Here is a 15499-nt window from a genome sequence, read left to right on the forward strand (position 1 = left end):
CCATCCATCCGTTCATCCTTCAATCCATCCATTCAGTCATCCACCCATTTATCAATACACCCACTATCACTCACCCATTCATGTATCTATTCATTCAATCATTTATTCCTTATTCATCCACCTATCTATCCATCTGTTCATCCATCCATCCATTTATTCATTCATCTACTCATTCATTCATCCATCCAATCATCCCTTCATTCATTCATTCATCCACTCATTCATTCCTTATCCATTTACTCATCTATCCATTCATCCATCTATCCATCCATCCATTCATCCATTCTTCCACTCTTCATTCACCTCTCTACATATCCATCCATCCACTCACTAATGTACTAATCCACTCATTCACTCATTCATTCATTTATTCATTCACCCATCTATTTATGCAACTATCCATTCAACCATCCAACAAACAGTACTGAGGCCATGGTAATCTATTCTGGTCTCTCATCTACAAAGTCACAGCCCCTACAGGGACCCTGCTCATTCATTCCCTGTGGCTGAGATTGAAGGGGTATCTCCTGTTTCTATTCCACGTGTGGCCACCTGCTGGTCTGTCCCTGTCCTGAGTGCAGGAGTAGTCTCATTCTCCTCCACCCCCAGAACAGATGAGTGATAAATAAATACCTGGAGACAGAATGCCTCCAACCCCAGGGTAAGAGCCTGAGTATCCTAGAAGTTTCCTGTGTTCATGCCAAGAGCTTGTGATGGACATATGGACACTGTAGATGGACAACAGCGCCTTCACTGAGCAGCTAGTGCCTGGGAAGCCTCCAGCTTCACTGAGCCTCAGGTTTCATCTCTTGTATCTCACAGAGAGGCTGTCTGCAACATGCCCATTTCAACCACTGGCTGAGAGGCTCATGCAGGTATGCATATAACAGGGCTCCTTGCTGGAGAGTGGGTTCCTGGAGATTCCATCAGAGCTACTGCTGCACAACTGCCCCTTGAGGAGGCCATCACAGCTCTGAGCAGCAGGCGCTGCCAGTCAGCACCGTGTGAACTCAAAGTCTTGCATTCATCCTCACACGACATCTTCAAAACCACTTTAAACGTCCCAGGGAAGCCCGGAGGAGCAAGTGCTTCCAAGAGGCTGGCTCTGGTCTTTGGATTGAGTGTGGATTTGAGTCTCTTTGAATGAGTGTGGATTTGAGTTTCTTTGAATGAGTGTGGATTTGAGTCTCTTTGAATGCGTATGGGTTTGAGCCTCTTTGAATGATTGTGGACTCGAGTCTCTTTGAATGAGTGTGGATTTGAGTCTCTTTGAATTCGTGTAGGTTTGAGTCTCTGAATGAGTGGACTTGAGTCTGTTTGAGTATGGATTTGAGTCTCTTTGAATGCGTGTGGGTTTGAGTCTCTTTGAATGAGTGTGGATTTGAGTCTGTTTGAATGAGTGTGGACTTGAGTCTGTTTGAATGAGTTGGATTTGAGTCTCTTTGAGTGTGGATTTGAGTCTCTGAATGCGTGTGGATTTGAGTCTCCTCATTCCTGCACTTTTTCAGTTCCCTTTGTTGCATGGGACAGTATAAATGACGCTCCCCATTGATCCAGTTTTGCAAGTAAAAATGTCACATGTGGAAGCCAGCATTTAGTCCTCGGGCAGGTAAGCATGTTTGATGAGAATAACATGTACACACAGCGGGGCCCTTGGTCTTGGAAAGGTGGAGAATAAATCCTCCATTTCCCCTGAGACCTGACCTGTGCAGGGAATATCTGCTTAATCTACACATGTGTGGTTTGTAACGGCAGAGTCTCTTCAATTCTACTTACTTTATTATAGTAACAAGAGCATGCATACAGCACATTGGGAGATGGAGAAATGGAAGGAAGTGATCCAGAGTCCCTTGACCCAGCCCATTCTCTCCCTGAAACCTGGGGGATGGGACATGATCTTGCTTCTCCTTCCAGGTCTCTGGAAGGATCATCTTGTCTTATCTTGCCTACCTCTCACCCTGTGGTTCAGAATTGCAGGAGGTTCTGTTCCAGTGGGGATGCTTGTCTATATCTTGGGCAGTTTGGGGTGTCACAACTGGAGGGGGTACTCCTGGGGTGTGGTGGGTGGAGCCTGGGAAGATGCTCAGTGCCCTGCAGCGCACAGGATAGGCTCAACATAGAGAATCCTCCAGCCCTACATGGCAGCAGTGCTGAGGCTGACACCCTGCCTGAGAATGAGAGTCTCTGTTAGTGACTATCTATCCATATATATCTATCTATCATATCTATCATTTATCAATTTATCTATATATCATATCTAGCTCTCTATCTGGCACCTGTATCTATTTATTTATTAATCTTCTCTGTCTGTCATCTATCTATACCTTTCTAGCATTTATCTCTCATCTCTATCATTTATCTGCCTACCATTTGACGGTGGTTTCAACTAGGGGTGATTTTTCTCATCACGGGACACTGGGTAATGTCTGAGGACAGTTCTGGTTGTCGCAACTGTGGGGGTGCTCCTGGCATCTGGTGGGTGGATCCTGGGGATGCTTCTCAATACCTTACACTGCACAGGATGGCCCCACCACAGAGAATCACCCGGCCCCAAATGTCTATAGTGTTGACGTGGAAAGATCCTGCTTTTAGTATAGAGAATCTCTCCTCTCTCTCTCTCTCCGTCATCCATCTATGTATCCATGTATCTATGTATCTATGCATCTATGTGTGTATGTATGTATGTATGTATGGATCTATCTATCTATCTATCTATCTATCTATCTATCTATCTATCTATGTATCCATGTATCTATGTATGTATCTGTCTATCTCTATTACCTATCATCACCATTATCTATCTATCTATCTATCTATCTATCTATCTATCTATCTATCTGTCATCTATCTATATGTATGTACATATCTATCTATCTATCTTATCTATTGCTCATCTATCTAGGTATCTCTCTAATCTATCATCTATCTCTCTAATCTATTAATGCATCTATGTATGTATCTATGTATCTATCTATCTAATCTATTTATCCATGTATATATGTATGTATCTACCTATCTAATCTATGTATGTATGTATATATGTATCTAATTTATGTACGTATGTATGTATGTATCTATTCTATCAATGTGTCTATCTGATTGATCTATCTATCTCTCTATCATCACCATTATCTATCTATATGTATGTGTGTATCTATCTATCCTATCTATCTCTCATCTATCTATGTATCTCTCTAATCTATCATCTATTTAATCTATGCATCTATCTATCTATCTAATCTATTTATCCATGTATGTATGTATCTATCTAATCTATGTCTGTATATATCTATTTATCTAATTTATGTATGTATCTTTTCTATCTATCTCTATTATCTATCTATCTATCATCACCATTATCTATCTATATCTATGTATGCATGTGTCTATTCTATCTATCTTTCATCTATCTATATATCTCTTTAATCTATCATCTATCTAATCTATGCATGTATCTATGTATCTATCTATCTAATCTATTTATCCATGTATGTATGTATGTATCTACCTATCTAATTTATGTATGTATGTATATATGTATCTATCTACTCTATGTATCTATTTATCGATTCTATCTATCTGTCTGTCTATCTATCTGTCTATCTATCTATCTGTCTGTCTGTCTGTCTGTCTGTCTATCTATCTGTCTGTCTAATTTGTCACCCATCTATCTTTAAGACACTGATAGATGAGCAAGTGATTTTGCTACCTGGAGACATTGAGTAATATCTGGAGACATTTCTGACTGTCACAACTGTGGGTGCTCCTGGCACCTTGTGGCTGGAGCCCAGGGACGCTGCTCTACACCCGACCATCCCCAGGATGGCCCCACCACAGGGAATTCCCCCGCCCCAAATGTCACTAGTGCTCCAGCAGACAGCCTGTGCCTTTTGTGTCTCATGATTGGTTCTATCCCAAGATCTGTCCTTGCCCCACTTCCTGCATGCCCTCTCCATCAGGGGTCCCCCTGCTTACAGAGTCCCCCCGTAAACAATGTCCAGGCCCCCTCCCAGCCTGACTGTGCCCAGCCCGAGGGGTTAGCATGCTCAGCCCACCCCCAGCTCATGAACTCCTGAGGAGCCTGGACAGCACATTGCCATTCCACCAACTCATCATCCGAAACGAACACAGCCTGGCACCTGCTACCTGCTTCTGTCTGTGCCACTCCCTGCCCAGCCATGGAGAGTCTCATGGGACTCCTCCCTCCCATGAAGACCTTCTTGGCTAGAAAACCACACATCCTGCTTCCATAACGTCCCTCTGCTCAGGGCACCAGCACCTTTCCCCTGGAGCAGGGCAATCTGCACAAAAGCATCAACGCAGCCCTCAAGGTCCCAGCCCGGCTCAGCGGCATGAAAACACGCTCAACATCACGAATGATCAGGGAAATGCAAATCAAAAGGAGAATGCGACACCACCTCACTCCTGCAAGAATGGCCATAATCAAAACATCAAGAAATAGCAAATGCTAGTGTGGATGTAGCGAACAGGGAACATGTCTGCACTGTTGGTGGGAACGTAAACTAGTACAGCCACTATAGAAGACAGTGTGGAGAGTCCTTAAAGAGCTAAATGTAGAACTACCATTTGATCCAGCAATCCCACTGCTGGGTATCTAGGTAGAGGAAAGTAACTCATTATATGAAAAAGATACTTAGAGGAAAGTAACTCATTATACGAAAAAGATACTTGCACAGGCATGTTTATAGCAGCACAATTTGCAATTGCAAAAATGTGGAACCAACCCAAATGCCCATCAATCAACAGGTGGATAAAGAACCTGTGGTGTATTTATATATATAAATGCCGGCACTGACACACACACACACACACACACACGTCATATGTATGTGTGCCATATATACACACACACATATATACACATATGTATATGATGTGTATATATACACATATATGTATATATGTATATGATGTGTATATATACACATATATGTATATATGTATATGATGTATATACATATATACATATACTTATGATGGAATACTACTCAGTCATGAAAAAGAATAGCATTTGCAGTGACCTGGATGAGATTGGAGACTATTATTCTAAGTGAAGTAACTCAGGAATGGAAAACCAAACATCGTATGTTCTCACTCATAAGTGAGAGCTAAGCTATGAGGATGCAAAGGCATAAGAATGCCACAATGGCCGGACGCGGTGGCTCACACCTGTCATCCCAGCACTTTGGGAGGTCGAGGTGGGCAGATCACAAGGTCAGGAGTTTGAGACCAGCCTGGCCAATATGGTGAAACCCCGTCTCTACTAAAAATACAAAAATTAACCGGGTGTGGTGGCACATGCTTGTAATCCCAGTTACTCAGGAGGAGGCTGAGGCAGGAGAATCGCTTGAATCCGGGAGGAGGAGCTTGCAGTGAGCCGAGATCGCACCACTGCTCTCCAGCCTGGGCAACAGAGTGAAACTCCGTCTCAAAAAAAAAAAAAAAAAGAAAGAAAGAAAAAAGAAAAAAAAAGGAATGACACAAAGGACTTTGGGAACTCCAGGGCAAAGACTGGGGAGAGGATGAGGGATAAAAGGCCACAAACTGGGTTCAGTGTATACTGCTTGGGTGATGGATACCCTGAAATCTCACACATCACCACTAAAGAACTTACTCGTGTAACCAAATGGCACCTGTTTCCCCAAAACCTATGGAAGTAAAAAGTGTAAAACAAACCAACAAAAACACACATCAGCTTCTGAAAAAATCTTCTGAGGAGTGTGCTTTCTTGAGGCAAATAAAAGAGATTGCCAAAAATAATACATATATTCATATATTATATATTTACATATTTATTATTTAAACATATATTTATGTATTTTTTATTATTTATATATTATATATTTATATATTTATTATTTAAATATATTGTATATTTATATATTATTCTTTATATCTTATATACTTATATATTTATTATTTAAATGTATTGTATATTTATATTTTATTTATTATTTATATATTATATACTTATATATTTATTATTTAAATATATTATATATTTATATATTATTATTTACATATTTATTATTTAAATATATTATATATTTATGTATTATTTATTATTTATATATTATATACTTATATATTCATTATTTAAATATATTATATATTCATATATTATTTATATATTATATATTTATATTTATTATTTAAATATATTATGTATTTATATATTATTTATTATTTATATATTATATACTTATATATGTATTATTTAAATATATTATGTATTCATATATTATTTATTATTTACATATTACATAGTTATATATTTATAACTTAAATATATTATATATTTATATATTATTTATATTACATATTTACATATATTATATACTTATCTATTTATTATTTACATATATATTTGTATATTATTTATATATAATATATTTACATATATTATATATTTACATATAATATATTTATATAATATATTTACATATAATATATATTTATATAATATATTTACATATATTATATATTTATATATAATATATTTACATATATTATATATTTATATATAATATATTTACATATATTATATATTTATATATAATATATTTACATATATTATATATTTATATATAATATATTTACATATATTATATATTTATATATAATATATTTACATATATTATATATTTATATATAATATATTTACATATATTATATATTTATATATAATATATTTACATATATTATATATTTATATATAATATATTTACATATATTATATATTTATATATAATATATTTACATATATTATATATTTATATATAATATATTTACATATATTATATATTTATATATAATATATTTACATATATTATATATTTATATATAATATATTTACATATATTATATATTTACATATATTATATATTTATATATAATATATTATATATTTACATATATTATATATTCATATACTTACTATTTATATATTATATATTATTTATATATAATTATTCATATAATTATATATGTAATATATATACACACACACACAGGTGTATCTGTTGCTTTATCCTAAATGAACACAGATACTGCATCCCTAGGGAGCGACGTTGTGAACTGCAGAAACCTCCCTGGTGTCCCCTGAGCTCAGTCTGGTCCTTGGGGGTGATCCTGGGGGCACCCATCCCACCCACGCCCTTTCCGTACCTTAACAGGTGTAGGCAGGGTGTTGTGTGTGTCCCAGGGGCCGTGCAGAATCTCCTAACCCGAGAGAGGAAGAGCAGGGTTCCAGGTGGACACTGGGATCCCTGGACCCTGCCCCGCCCACCCCACTGCCTGTAGGGACAGAAGAGGGGCTGGGGGAGGGAGGTTGGGGACCATGCCCAGACACAGCCAAGGAGGAGGTGCTGATGGAGAGGCAGGGCTGAAGGAGAGGGCTGCAGGAGAGAGACTCAGACGAGAGGGGGCCATCTGCCCGGGAAAGGGCCTCTCCAAGCCCAGGGCTGTGCGTATGCACCACTGGCAACAGCTACTCTGCTGTTGTTAATCCTAAGCCATCGCTTCTTCCCTGGAGCTTTAAGTGACAAACTCAGAACTGCAGTGTGGGTAGGGTTGGAGGGAGGGAGCGTCTCTGTGGTTCTCCAAGGGGACCTCACCTCTCCCACCCACCCCAAGGTTGGTCAGTCTGAATGGTGCAGCCAGGCGGGGACCTGGCAGAAGGCATCTGAAAAGCATGTGCTTTTACAAACACAGGGTTACCCACCATCCCGTACGTCCCATGCACGCCTCTCTCAGCCTCTGACCTAATTGTCCCCCTGGGGGGTGGGGGACGCCAATATTTGGGAAAGGGGGCAGCATCCTGGTGCACGTAGGACGCTGGCACCTGTCTGGCAGTGCCTAAATGAAAGTACTGTTTTTCCAATGTGGGATAATTCCTTTTTTTTTTTTTTTTTTTTTTTTGAGACAGAGTCTCACTCTGTCACCCAAACTGCAGTGCAGTGGCGCGATCTTGGCTCACCGCAACCTCCGCCTCCTGTGTTCAAGTGATTCTGCTGCCTTAGCGTGCCGAGTAACTGGGATGACAGGTGCCCGCCGCCACACTCGGCTAATTTTGGTATTTTTAGTAGAGACGGGGTTTCACTATATTGGCCAGGCTGGTCTCAAACCCCTGACCTCAAGTGATCCACCCACCTCGGCCTCCCAAAGTGCTGGGATTACAGGCGTCTGTCACCACCGTAAACACAAAATATGCTACTATCTGGCGCTGCTTGCCAAAGTCAAGTGGGCTATGCAAGGAGGAACGGAACGGGAAGGAGGGATTGAACGGCGCAGTCAGGTGCACCTGCTTCCCCACGGGCTTCAGCTCCTCAGCGGTTTTCACTTAGGGCTCTCGCGCTTCAGACTTCTCATCCACGTTACGTAAAGATAACAACATGGGAAGAAACAACCACACACACATACACACACACACACACACACACACCCTTTTCTTTTTGGGAACAGAGCCACGTGACCATGGTTCCCCTTTATAGAAATGGGACCTAAAGCGCCACAGCAGGCCTTGTGTGTGTGGCCTGAAATTCCCAGAGCAGCTCCCTCTGCCTTTTCTCAGCTTTTTAGGGGACAGACCTGACAAGACCCAAGGAATTGGGGTTTCTAAGCGGACCTGTACAAATGAGGTCTGAGGTGGCCGTGAGACCCGGGTCTGGGGTCTCCCTGGCACCGAGGGGGTGACGAGGGGCCACCGTGCTCATCCAGGCACCCACAGGGCTTTAAAACCCATTTAATTTATGCCTACTCTTCCATTATTGGAACGCTAAGCATTTGGGAGTTATTTATATCCCACGGCTCAAGGTCATCCCCAAGGTCTCATTGCAAACATTCAAAAAACTGAACCTCAGGCATAAATGGGTTACGTGCAGCAGCCGCAGCTGCTTACCCTCTCTAAGGTTAATCTCAAGAGAGGCGCATTTCATGGAATGAGTTTTTTTTTTTGTTTTTTTTTCTAAACAGAGTCTCGCTGTGTCGCCCAGGCTGGAGTGCAGTGGCGCGATCTCCGCTCACTGCAAGCTTCACCTCCCGGGATCATGCCATTCTCCTGCCTCAGCCTCCCGAGTAGCTGGGACTGCAGGCGCCCACCACCAAGCCCAGCTAATTTTTTGTATTTTTAGTAGAGACGGGGTTTCACCACGTTAGCCAGGATGGTCTCGAACTCCTGACCTCGTGATCCGCCCGCCTCAGCCTCCCAAAGTTCAGTGACGAAGCGGCTGTGCAAAGTCTTCCTCCCAGGAAATTTGCACTCCTGGTCTGCTCTAGCGTGAGGGGAACACGCCTCATGGAGTTTGCACCGTATTCCCCCATGTTCTCACCGTACAGGGACCCTCCCAGCGACCCTGTCTTCTCCCTTGACAGTGCAGGACAAGAATAAAAGTCCAGCTCGGCGGCTCACCTGTGCAGAAGCAGCGGCAGAAGTCGCAGGTGAGAGCTCAGAGGGTCTCCAGGTAACAGGATGCAACGCTCAAGTCGACGGCCGTGCCTCAGAGCCCGGGACTCAGGGGGCCAGCCACCAGCTTGCAAGCCGTGGCCACTCAAAGTGCTTGAGAAAGTGTTCGTGGGTGGCAGACGGCTGCCCTTCCAGTTCCATCTGTCCAGCAACCTTGCAAAGGCGGCCGCTTCGCTGGGTGGCCCACCGGCTGGCACGACTGTCTCCGAATGCAAATTCTGCAAACTCCACCTCCCAGCGCACAACCACGGTTGCGACTCAGGCTTAGGTGGAAAGGAAGTGTGTTGTGAAATTTCCTCTGTAACTGTCTGAACGCTCATGTGCAGGGCTGAGCCCACTGGAGTAACGTCGCTGTGTCTCTGGGCAGCACCGTTAACCGCCCACCTCCCTATCACTGGCTCGCAGGGGACCCTACTCTTAAGACAACCCTGAGAGTGAGGAAAAGAGGGACAATGATTTTTCTGAATTTTGTAAGCAGCAGTGAAGAGCCGTGGCATGCTCCAGAACCGATTCCTGTTTCTTCTGAAATTAAAACAAAACAAAACAAAACAAAACAAAGAAAGAACAGAACACGTTTCCTTTTAGACTCTAAAGCTGTGCTCATTGCGACATCTCTTGGTACACAGCCAGAGACTGTGACAAGCGAACAGACCTTGGGCACTGATCATTCCGGCTCTCACAGTGGGTCACGGGCGCTGCAGGCTCATATCCTCAACATCCCATGGGGGATTGGCCAGTTTCAGGAAAGAGAACCAGGTTTCTGAGCTCTGGTATCCTTGCTTGTGAGGAGCAACGGTTGGTTCTTGTCACTCGTGGGAGGAGGTTGAGAGGGAAGGATCTGTCACTGAGAAAGAATGAGTGAATATTGAACCACTACTCAGGGAAAAGACATGGTAGAATCAATCCCTCAAGCCAGGCTGGGTGTGGTGGCTCACGCCTGTCGTCCCAGCACTTTGGGAGGCCGAGGCGGGTGGATCACTTCAGGTCAGGAGTTCGAGACCAGCCTGGCCAACATGGCGAAATCCCGTCCCTACTAAAAACACAAAAATTAGCTGGGCGTGGTGGTGGACACCTGTAATCCCAGCTACTGGGGAGGCTGAGGCAGGAGAGTCGCTTGAACCTGGGAGGTGGAGGTTGCAGTGAGCGAAGATCAGGCCATTGCACTCCAGTCTGGGTGACAGTGAGACTGTCCCAAAAAACAAACAAGCAAACAAACAAACAAAAAGGCCAGGCCTGCTGGCTCACGCCTATAATCCCAGCACTTTGGGAGGCCAAGGCGGGTGGATCACTTGAGGTCAGGAGTTCGAGACCAGGCTGGCCAACATAGCGAAATCCCGTCCCTACTAAAAATACAAAAATTAGCTGGGTGTGGTGGTGGATGCCTGTAATCCTAGCTACTGGGGAGGCTGAGGCAGGAGAATCGCTTGAACCCGGCAGGCGGAGGCTGCAGTGAGTCAAGATCGAGCCACTGCACTCCAGCCTGGGTGACAGAGTGAGACTGTCTCAAAAAAAAAAAAAAAAAAAGTCGAGGCCTGGTGGCTCACACCTGTATTCCCAGCACTTTGAGGGGCCAAGGTGGGCCAGATCGCTTGAGGTCAGGAGTTCGAGACCAGCCTGGCCAACGTAGCGAAACCTGTCCCTTAAAAATACAAAAATTAGCTAGGCGTGGTGGTGGACGCCTGTAATCCCAGCTACTGGGGAGGCTGAGGCAGGAGAAGCATGTGAACCTGGGAGGTGGAGGTGGCAGTGAGCCCAGATTGGGCCATTGTACCCCAGCCTGGGTGACAGAGTGAGACTGTCTCAAAAAAAAAAAAAAAAAAAAAAAAGGCCAGGCCTGGTGGCTCACGCCTATAATCCCAGCACTTTGGGAGGCCAAGGCGGGTGGATCACTTGAGGTCAGGAGTTTGAGACTAGCCTGGCCAACATGGCGAAACCCTGTCTCTACTAAAAATACAAAAATTAGCTGGGTGTGATGGTGGGGGCCTGTAGTTCCAGCTACTGGGGAGGCTGAGGCAAGAGAATGACTTGAACCAGAGAGGCAGAGGTTGCAGAGAGCCGAGATCATGCCACTGCACTCCAGCCTGGGCAACAGAGAGAGACCCTGTCTCAAAAAAAAAAAAAAAAAAAAAAAAAATCAAAAAAATCCTTCAGGCCCCTGGTCACAGTGTTTTCTTCAACAGATCAATAAGTAGCTTTATATTATGTGTGTTTCTGTTTGAAAACACCTTATTAAGGAAATCGTTCTGTAAAAGGACACCCACACTCACAGTTCATCACAGCACTATTCACGATAGCAAAGACACAGAGTCAACCCAGGTGCTTATCCACCACGCATCGGATAAAGAAAATAGGGTACGTGACCAGTGGGTGCAGAGGCTCACGCCTGTAATCCCAGCAGTCTGGGAGGCCGAGGCAGGTGGATCACCTGAGGTCAGGAGTTCGAGACCAGACTGGTCAACATGGAGAAACCCCCTCTCTACTAAAAATAGAAAAAATAATCTTGGCGTGGTGGCAGACACCTGTAATCCCAGCTATTTGGGAGACTGAGTCAGGAGGATCTCTTGAACCCGGGAGGCGGAGGTTGCAGTGAGCCGAGATCGTGCCGCTGCACTCCAGCCTGGGCAACAAGAGCGAAACTCTGTCTCAAAAAATAAATAAATAAACAAATAAAAATAAATAATAAAATGGGGTACATAGACACCATGGAATAGTACAAAGCTGTGAAAAAGAATGAAATCATGTCCTTTGCAGCAACTTGGATCCAGCCGGAGGCCATTCCCCAAAGTAAGTTAATGCAGAGACCGAAAGCCAAATACCGCATGTTCTCACTTATAAGCAGGAGGTAAACACAGGGTACTCATGGACATAAAGATGGGAACAACAGGCCAGGCGTGGTGGCTCATGCCTGTAATCCCAGCACTGTGGGAGGCCGAGGTGGGTGGATCACCTGAGGTGAGGAGTTTGAGACCAGCCTGGCCAACATGATGAAACCCTGTCTGTACTAAAAACACAAAAATTAGCTGGGCATGGTCACAGACACCTGTAATCTCAGCTACTCGGGAGGCTGAGGCAGGAGAATCGCTTGAACCCGGGAAGAGGAGGTTGCAGTCTCTACTAAAGGTACAAAAATTACTCGAGCATGGTGACGCATGCCTGTAATCCCAGCTACTCGGGAGGCTGAGGCAGGAGAATCGCTTGAACCCTGGAGGTGGAGGTTGCAGTGAGCCAAGATCGCACCACTGCACTCCAGCCTGGGCAACAAGAGTGAAAACTGTGTCTCAAAAAAAAAAAAAAGATGGGAAGAAGAGGGGTTACAGACTCCTAGAGTGGGGAGGGAGGCAGATGAACGGCTGAAAAACTACCTACTGGGTGCTAAGCTCAGTAGCTAGGTCATGAGATCATTCATACCCAAAATCTCAGCATCACACAAGATACCCTTGTAACAAACCTGCACATGTACCCCCGGAATCTAAAATAAAGTAAAGGCTGGGCACGGTGGCTCATGCCTATAATCCCAGGACTTTGGGAGGCCGAGGTGAGCGGATCACCTGAGGTCAGGAGTTCAAGACCAGCCTGGCCAACATGGTGAAATCGTGTCTCTACTAAAAATACAAAAATTAGCCGGGTATGGTCACAGACACCTGTAATCTCAGCTACTCGAGAGGCTAAGGAGAATCGCTTGAACCCGGGAAGTGGAGGTTGCAGTCTCTACTAAAAATACAAAAATTAACCAGGCGTGGTGGCATATGCCTGTAGTCTCAGCTACTCGGAACGCTGAGGCAGGAGAATTGCTTGAACCCGGGAGGCAGAGATTGCAGTGAGCCGAGATCATGCCACTGCACTCCAGCCTGGGCGTCAGAGTGAGACTCTGTCACAAAAAAAAAAAAAAGAAAAGAAAAAGGAAAGAAAATCAAAGGCAGAGTCTATTCATCAGTTTGTGAAGTGTTTGTCTTCAGGATTGCAGTGGTCCCTCCTTCTTCATGGTAGACGTGCTGCATAAAGTCGGAGCAAACGCTGAGTTAACAAATACAAACCGTCCTGCAAAAAGTCCACACTTAGACGCCTGTATCTTTTGTACCTCTGGTCCCCAAATTTTTCACAGCTGATCCATACATAACCTTATTTTACGTGTGTTTCTGTTTAAAAAGCCGTATGGAGTCGATATTGTGGACGCAGCCACGTTGAACTCACAGGCAACGGCGTTATAACTCATGCCTGGGCAAAGCGTCTCTAACACACCTATTTTCTCCATAAGACGCACTGCAGTCTTCATGGGCGTAGGGATGCTAGGCAGCTTTGCAGCTTCTGGGGCATTTGAAACAGAAATCGCCAACAAAATGCACAAAAATGTAAAAATACCTGGCACTCAGTATACCCCCAAAAGGATGATCCTGGAAGGCCCCCATTTTTCACCATTGTGTATCTGTTTTTGAACGTTTGCAAAAGCGTCATGAGTCTTGGTTTTGGGGTTCCAAATAAATGTTAGTGTGTGGAGGAATTCACAGATATAGAAGTCGAGAATAATTTGCATTTCTTTCTTTATTCAGTCTGTCTCACTCAGGCTGGAGTGCAGTGGTGTGATCATAATTCACTGTAGCCTCCAACTCCTGGCCTCAAGCGATCCTCCTTCCTCAGCCTCCTAAGTAGCTGGGACTATGGGAGCATACTCTGCCACACCTGGCTAATTTTTTTTTTTTTTTGAGACAGAGTCTCACTCTATTGCCCAGGCTGGAGTACAGTGGCACAATCTTGGCTCACTGCAACCTCTGTCTCCAGGGTTCTAGCCATTCTCCTGTCTCAGCCTCTGGAGTAGCTGGGATTACAGGCATGCACTACCACGCCCAGCTAATTTTTTTAATTTTTAGTAGACACGGGGTTTCACCATGTTGATCAGGCTGGTCTTGAACTCCTGACCTCAGGTGATCCACCTGCCTCGGCCTCCCAAAGTGCTGGGATTACAGGTGTGAGCCATCTTGCCCGGCCACACCTGGCTAATTTTTTTTAAAAATTTTTTTGTAGAGTCCGGGTGTAATGGCTTATGCCTGTAATCTCAGCATTTTGGGAGGCCGAGGCGGGTGGATCATGAGGTCAGGAGATCGAGACCATCCTGGCTAACACAGTGAAACCCTGTCTCTACTAAAAAATACAAAAAATTAGCCGGGCGTGATGGCGGGCACCTGTAGTCCCAGCTACTTGGGAGGCTGAGGCAGGAGAATGGTGTGAACCTGGGAGGCGGAGCTTGCAGTGAGCTGAGATCACGCCACTGACCTCCAGCCTGGCTGACAGAGCGAGACTCTGTCTCAAAAAAAAAAAAAAAATTTTTTTTTTTTGTAGAAATGGGATCCTCTGTGTTGTCCTGGCTGGTCTTGACCTCCCGGGCTCAAGCCATCCTCCTGCCTTGGCCTCCCAAAGCTCTGGGATGACAGACATGAGCCACTGCACTGGATGCATGGAATCATGAGAATTGATTATCTTTGCTAATCAGACAGAAGTGAAACACCTGTCCCAAGGCAGACTCAGGGTCACGTGGCATTTGGAAGCAAGTCCTTTGAAAATGGGCTCTTCACGGCGAAAGCGGTGATCTTCTCTCTGCCCAAGTGTTGCTCAAATAAGTGGAGGTTGTAGGAATATTTGGACACCTTCTTCAGCTTGCTGTGAGGATGAACCATGGAGTAGGGGGATGGCCTGTAATCCCAGCACTTATGTATTATTATTAGTACTATTATACTATTATGTATTAATAGTAGTATTATTACTATTATTATTATTATTATTATTGAGATGGAGTCTCACACTGTCACCCAGGGTGGAGTGCAGTGGTGTGATCTCAGCTCACTGCCACCCCCGCCTCCTGGGTTCAAGCAATTCTCCTGCCTCAGCCTCCTGAGTAGCTGGGATGATAGGTGTCTGCCACCACACCTGGCTAATTTTTTTGTATTTTTAGTAGAGACGGGATTTTGCCATGTTGGCCAGGCTGGTCTCAAACTCCTGACCTCAGGTTATCCACCCACCTTG

The 15499-nt window shown here is 44.1% G+C and overlaps 1 protein-coding gene across 1 annotated transcript in view; it reads right to left on the minus strand.

Annotated features, from left to right (window-relative positions):
- Window positions 1–9873, minus strand: part of P2RY8 (P2Y receptor family member 8) — a 76188-nt gene extending 66315 nt beyond the window's left edge. The window contains exon 1 of the mRNA XM_055106416.2: window positions 9431–9873. The gene's annotated coding sequence lies outside the window, so the exon portion shown is untranslated. The remainder of the gene's footprint in view (window positions 1–9430) is intronic.
- Window positions 9874–15499: the final 5626 nt, after the last annotated feature.

The sequence above is a fragment of the Pan paniscus genome, chromosome X, assembly GCF_029289425.2.
Source record: "Pan paniscus chromosome X, NHGRI_mPanPan1-v2.0_pri, whole genome shotgun sequence".
Taxonomy (NCBI): Eukaryota; Metazoa; Chordata; class Mammalia; order Primates; family Hominidae; genus Pan; species Pan paniscus.